General features: G+C 42.3%; 1 protein-coding gene across 1 annotated transcript in view; it reads left to right on the forward strand.

Moving 5' to 3' along the window:
- Positions 1-810: 810 nt before the first annotated feature.
- The window catches only part of LOC108754734 (RNA polymerase II degradation factor 1-like), a 26444-nt gene continuing 19905 nt past the window's right edge, over positions 811-7349 (forward strand). The window contains exon 1 of the mRNA XM_018497281.1: positions 811-1069. The gene's annotated coding sequence lies outside the window, so the exon portion shown is untranslated. The remainder of the gene's footprint in view (positions 1070-7349) is intronic.

Genomic DNA, 7349 nt, shown 5'->3' on the forward strand with positions numbered 1-7349 from the left:
AGAGCGGAGTGGGGGACCGGACGGTCTGACGCAGAAGCGCGTCAGGAGAAGTTGGGAGCCGGTCGCAACGACAGTGGTGGGGAGGGACGAGCAACCGGCGAGCGCGGCGGGAGAAGGGGGGAAAACACGACAGCGACCGCCACACACAAACCGACCATAAACCAGGCGTAAACTTGCCTCCTCCCGCGTGCCCCGCGACCCACGTTCCCCGCATACACACACACACACACGCACGCGCGCGCGGCAACCCCGTCCAGTCAGCCTTCTCGGCACAGCGCAGCCAGACGACATTGGGGCCAAGACGGCGGCACAGCAGTCGCCGTTCGAGTCTCACGCGGTGTGCGCAGTCAGTCAGTTGTCAGCCCGGCTTCGTAGCGAGCGGACGTGTGTGTCTGCGATCTCGCCCGCATCATACGTATACATACCTGTTACAGATATAGTACATACTTCGCGTACATACTCGCGCGCCGTATATATTACATATATATATATAGATACATATATATATATATATATACACACACATTCGCCGATCTCTCACGCAGTGCAACGACGCGTACGTGTCGGATCGCTGTCACCTGCGAGCGCGGAGTTCAAGTTCACCTCGTTTGAAGGAGGAAGGAAGATTTCCAGTGGCATTTCGAGCTTTCTCTTTTTTTTTTTTCGGGAGTGTCTCTCGTTTTACGCGAGTGTCCCTCCTAAGGACCCGCACGTACTGTACGAGTCTCGGAGTAATTTTTCTTTTTTCTTTCGAGTGCACGGCGGATATCGCACAGAGTGCCCACACTGTGTGTCCCACGCCGACTGTAAAGTCGCCGAGATTCGTGTTACGGGGACGACTGTTATGTCGCTGTGACAGCGGCGCGCCGGAGGTTCGATGAACGGGGCACCGCGTGCCGTTCCCGTTTCGACGATCGCATCGCGATAGTTACGCGCCTGTGGCAACCACACAGGGGAAAACTGTATTATACGCTTTTGACTATTCTGCGCCCGAAGGTCAGCAGGATCGACGACAAAGTGGATCGCTGTTCCATCGCGCGCTCCGGATCGACGGAACCTTTCAAGATTGGTGAGTACGAGTTTCCTCGACCCACGCTGGCGAAATCTTTCAAGTGATCCTTTGAAGACTCGACTTGTGATGATGATGCTGGAAATCGCTCTGAATCTTCCTCGAGATCTCTCGGATGAGGAAAGAATTGCAGTCGCTTTGGTCGAATTGGCCGAACTGTTCGCTCTAAAAAATATCGGTGTGGATTTAACATCATGTGGTATATAATTCTAAATGATTAATTATCACCGTGTCGATGTTGATATTAGCATCAACATGACGTGGAGTTGTAACCTCTGGTGTTTATATCAGCGTCTTCATGGTGTGTCGATTTAAAACCCATGTTAAATCGACATCATGTTGGTGTTAATATTAACGATGATCCACACTGACATTTTTTAGAGAGTGTTTAAATGTGATTTATCAATTCCTAAACAACGCAAAGTCCGAACTCATAAAACGTCTTTGACGTCTTTAAAATACTACTGTGAGTGAACTTTCAAGTTTAGAAACTAATTCAAGTTCAGTATAGTTTTTGGTAACAAATTTTGGTGGCTTAAAGTAATAAAATTTTGATATTAAGGTTCATTTTTTTTACATTAAAGTAGTGTCAGTTATTCTTACCTTGCGATTTATAAAGTATAATTACTAAAAAAGTTTAAAAAAAAATCTGAATTACATGACCGAATTGTGACACAAAGCAATTGATGTAAAAAAAAATATGAGTAACATTCCAAGGTTAAGATACCTTTGAGACGTCTCGTGTCCCAATTCTGGACTTTGTATTGTATTGTTTTTTCACCATCCGAGATCTCGGAGCGATTTTTACACGGAAAGGACGACTTTATGGAGTATCTGTAAATTTAAGCTAAACACAAATCTGAAAATAACTTTATTAGACGGTCACAATAATTATTCGTGCAGTATAAGACTTCAAAGGATATTCTGAGAACGTTCTCGGGTGTCCCTAATTGAATAAAATGTGCTGTGGATATTTAGATTTCAAGCTGCTAGAATGTGAAAATTTTTTTATAGCATCGTCGTCATCAGCGCTTAATCATCCTACATAATTATTATTTATCCTCCAACAAAGTTATTTTTAGATCTGCATCTAAAGTTAAATTTTTTAATGCTCCAACAAAATCATTCTTTTTACGTAACGACGCGAGCACACGACGACGTCTCGTTACGAAATCGGCGCAGAAATCACGCCAATTCATTCGTGTTAAAAACGTAATAAGAGAACGATCGGCGACGCGAGTTCGAATATGACAAACAATGACACTTCGAGAGTTATCGTGTAATTCGAGAAAGTTGACGGGTCTCTCGAAATCTTACTCGGAATTGTTTCTTCGAAGATTAAAAAAATTCCATTTCGCTCTTTCGAGACCGTGAAATTTGCTCGACACTCGTCATCGATCGCTTCGATTCGCGACATTAGAAGCATCATCCTAGACCACAGTCAACACGTGCTTCTTCCGCAAGACAGGTGAGATGTCAGAAACGAAGAAGCGTGCGAAACTTGGAGTCACGGTCCGCGCCGTTTTGACAGATTCCTATTAGCTCGCCGAGAGATCTCTATTATCTCGAGCTCGTCGGGAATCGACGTCTCTCGCGAGCGTCGAAAATTTCTAAATTACATCGCAAAATCGTTGTCATACCAATTGAAAATTCTTGGTGCGTTCTAAAAAGTGCGGGTGTAGATTTAACGTCATGGGTCTTAAATCCACACCATATTGTTGTTGACACGAACATCGATTATGACGAGAATTATGTGTAAACGTCGAAAACGGTGTAAGATGTAGTCATATTTTTTTTTAGAGTGCAGAGATGATACAAAAGTTTTTGCGGGATTCTGCAAAGTTCCAAAGTCCATTTCTCTGTTGTTTCGTAGAATTATAATAATAATATAATAGGGTAATATATATAATAAGAGAAGTCCTTATCGACGTGCAAATAGTATTTTACAAACGTCGAGCGCAATGCGGTTTACTCTTTGAAACTCTTCAAGTGAATTGTCACACTCTTAAAGATTGAAAACCGTGCCATTCTTTTTCAAGACTGCCTCATCAGTTTTCGTACTCTTTGGAGTAAAATCCCACTCCAGAGAATTTAAAGCGCCCGAGGAGGTGATCAGGCGTCAGCTTGAAACAGTGTTTGTAAGCCTAGAAACTCGATACGATGTAATTGATAAATAAAATAAAAACAGGGAGAAAGAACTTCGCACGATAACGACCTACAGCAACAAAGTTGCACAACGGTTGCTGCAACATTGCAGCAACATTGCAGCAACATTACATGTTGCAGCGATATCGCTGCAAATTCTGCGCTGTACGGCAACTAGATTTTTTAGAATTTCGCAGAAGTATCTTTACTTTGGGGACGTGAACGGCGAGAGACCTCTCTAGGACGTCTCGATTTCGCGATTGGCCGAGGAGGATCTCGCGCAGCCGCGAATGACGCAATATTCGCGAACGTGACCGTCCCGGGGTGCATTCATTGTCCGTGCACGGTGCGGTATCTTATCATCGCGATATATTCGCCGGCTGAATCACGCGGACTCTCTCGAATAACGCAGGTGTAGATAAAGACCATCCTTGGGAGGGGGGGGGAGAGAGGGGGGTGTTGCGAGAAATGCAATTAATACGATGACGTCACGCGCTCTACGGAGGATAAAGCGACGTCTTCGCCACGCGCGTGTACTTTTTGTATACCGAGATCTTACGAAAGTGCAACACGCGCGCCGTTGTTTCATTTCGTTGCGTCATCCCTCGTTACTTTGTAGCGGGGAAACATTCCGGGGATAACCAGTGTTGTCGGGAAGTAAAAAGCATTTTCTGTCAACTAAATGTGGCGTGCCTGAGATTTAGACGAATTGTATCAATAATTTATATCTATTCCCTTTTGTTCCCGCAATTTATTATACACCTTCTGCACTCAAATCTTTCTGCACTGAAAATATACAATTCTCTCTTTTCCCCTTTTTCTTTCTTCTTTTTCACAAAAATGTGTATATATATGTACTCTGTTATGATATACAGAGCCACTAAAATTTTAATCGTTTAATTGAATAATTCAGAATTTCACTTGAAATAGAGTTGAATAGTCAGTAAACTTGATAAAATATATGATGATATTTTCCTGTGATTTATTGCGTTTGTATTTAGATCGAACGTTGAATTTTTCTAATATTGTATCAGAAATTGTATAAGATATTGAAATTGCACACTCTATAAATATAGGTATAAAATTTAACACTACGTAGTGTATATAATTCTCCATGTTAGTGCTGATATTAACCTTAACATGGTGTGGATTTAAAACCCATGGAACTAAATCCACATCATATTGGTGTAAATATTAACATCAACATAATGAGAATTATACAGACACACTGTCGATGTGTTTAAATCCACATCGAATTTTTCAGAGTGTACAAATTTTATCTTTTCCGAAATGCAAAATGAAATATCGAAGTATTAATGTAGTTAGAAGAGTATTAAATCTGTTAGAATGTAACCACCAGAGTTTCCTTTACATATAAATGAAGCTCGTGTTTATGAACGTAATTAAAAGTAATGAATGATTTAACTGAAAATTAAGTTGCCGCAGTTACTTAAACGTAATGAACGTGTACGTTTAAATTTATGAAATTTAATGTACTTTTAATAAAGTTTTATGAAAAGTACATTAAGTTTCATAAATTTTCATGAAAAATACATAAAATTTTACGTAATAGTGTCATGAAATTAAATTCAAACTTAAAAGTTAAACTAAAATTTCAGAACATTTCTAACAGTGCGGTATTATTCCATCAAGTCTGTACCAAGAAGATCGATCGTGTCGCGGTTTCGATTCCGCAGCGAGGATCGGTTCGAACGGAACGACGTGCGACGTTCCGCCTTCGCGATACGAAATGCGTTTGCGAAATGCATCGCGATCAAGGATCAAGGTCGGATTTTATTTTTATCCTTTCGACTCCGCCGTCGCCGCTCGCGCGTTCGGTTACGTGAGAAGAATCGATATTCTTGTCATACGTAAGACAGCTCTCTCTCTCTCTCTCTCTCTCTCTCTCTCTCTCTCTCTCTCCTATTAACAGCCAATTATAATTTAAAATCAGCCAATCGCGACGAAATTGATTAATCGGGATACATTACGAAATCGAGATACGGCGATTGCCCTGCCGCCGATCAACGATCGATGTTCGTAAGTTCTTCCATGTGGCTGCGGCCAGCTATCGAGAGGAGTGATCCATCGATCGCGAGATCCTCTATTCCTCTCGCGAAACGGGAACCTCCCCCCCCCTCTCTCTCTCTCTCTCTCTCCTCCTCTCATTGCACCGATTCCCCTTCCCCATCGATCTCCTCCCACCTCGCGCCGCGTGCCGCTACGGCTCTCTATCAAAGTGGGCCACGGCCCAATTTACGGAGCTCTTTCAACCTCGTGGCGTAAAACCGTCCGTGCAACAAGCCTCACGGACTCCTGCCCGAAGGGCACGCACGTGCACCCACTCGGGAGATCGCTTGGAACCACTGAGAAAAGTGGTCTGGATTAAGTAGTAATTTTCTGGTGGAAAATGAACGAGTCAGAATCTTCTGATCGAGTCTACGAGAATTTTGTTGTTGAGATAACTGGAATTCTGATTGATACAATTATTCTGGTGGGAGTAAGAATTCTAGTAGATATTACCAGAAATATCGTATCAATCAGAATTTCGATCGGCTCAACTAGAATTCTAATATATTTAACCAGAAAATTCTGAGCCGTTCATTTTCAAGCAGAAATTCTTTTCAGTGATTGAGACCGATCTGTGGGCAGAAAATTGTCGGTTCCGATCGAATCGCGCCGAGGAAAATCGAGAGATCGAGAGGAAACGAAGAACGAAGGAGATGAAAAACCAAGTTGTTGACTGCGGAAAAAGCAGCTTTGAAACTGCTGTAAGATTGGATTTCATTCTTAGTTCTTTATCTTAAATGTATAAACCAATCATACGAAGTATAAAGAATCTTATAATAATTGCTAACCTGTCTCTCTATAATGTATTGTAATATCGCGCAGTTGCATAACAATAAAATCGACAAATGGATACAGTCACCGTGATAACGTATCGGACACGCTGTAATTTTATCTAATGCGATGTTGGAAAAACTATCCTCACGAAAATAATTCTTACAAATGTCGTACAAATATATTACGTATTGAAGAGAGTCAGTCTTATCTCGTTAATGCGAATGGAGTTAATTTTTTGTCGTTTAACGTATAATTCTCTGAAACTTTCGGAGAGAATCTCACTCTGATGAGCGAAAATCTCATTCTTGACGATTGAGAATTGAAGACCTTTTTCAAGACTGACTCAATTTTCTCACTCTCTTTAGAACGAGATCCCACTTCAGAATTTAGTATACCAACGACAAACAGAGATTAGATATAACGAATCAGAGATAATGAATTGTATAGGTATAATAAATACATTAAACAAATACAGAGCTTTGTTGGAAAAATGTTCGAAGAGGACGACGACTATTCTCGTCGGAAATTTTCAAGAACTTTCAAAAAAGAAAAATAGGTCGGCCGTGACTCGGTCGAAATTTCGCGATCGCGATTTGCGATGGGATGGTCGTGATCGAAAGTTTTCGATCGAAAGAGAGATACTGTCTAGCCGGGGGTTGTTGCGATCGTCCGTCGGAGTAGCGGATTAGCGGTATCTCTGCGTTGCGCGGAAATACACGTAGTCGCAGGTGTCGCACTCGCAACGGTCGCAAAGTGTATAGCTACTGCTAGTTACGGTTCTCCCAGCTGTGCGCGTTTGTGTGCGTGCGCCCGGATATACTGGCGATATCTAGGTTTATACGTGTCGTCGCGTCTCGGACATTGTGGATTATACGTTGCGTTGCGTCATCGGCCGTTCATCGATCACCGCGATGTAAGGAGAGAGAAGGAGCGAGCGAGAGAGAGCGAGAGAGAGTGAGAGGGGGGGGGGACGGTGGGCGAGCAACGCGCCTTATATCTATTTGCGCCGCTCTATTTCTTATTTAACGATATCGACGACGAACGCGACGATCGCGGAATTTTCAGATTGCACTGAAAAACGTGCGCTTGCGACCGCAACAAAATGGTACAATATCACGATTACGGTTAGCAGCTCCGTCTCGGAAAAAAAGAGACATTGATGTGCAAGATATGCAACTGTAAAGATGAATCCCTTTTCGAAAATTCATTCGTAATCTTTATTCAACCTTCGAAGAAGGAGAACCGCGTAGGAGAAATGGCACGGAAAGTGTAAAAATAAGAAAGAAAAGAT

The sequence above is a fragment of the Trachymyrmex septentrionalis genome, unplaced genomic scaffold, assembly GCF_001594115.1.
Source record: "Trachymyrmex septentrionalis isolate Tsep2-gDNA-1 unplaced genomic scaffold, Tsep1.0 scaffold119, whole genome shotgun sequence".
Classification (NCBI taxonomy): Eukaryota; Metazoa; Arthropoda; class Insecta; order Hymenoptera; family Formicidae; genus Trachymyrmex; species Trachymyrmex septentrionalis.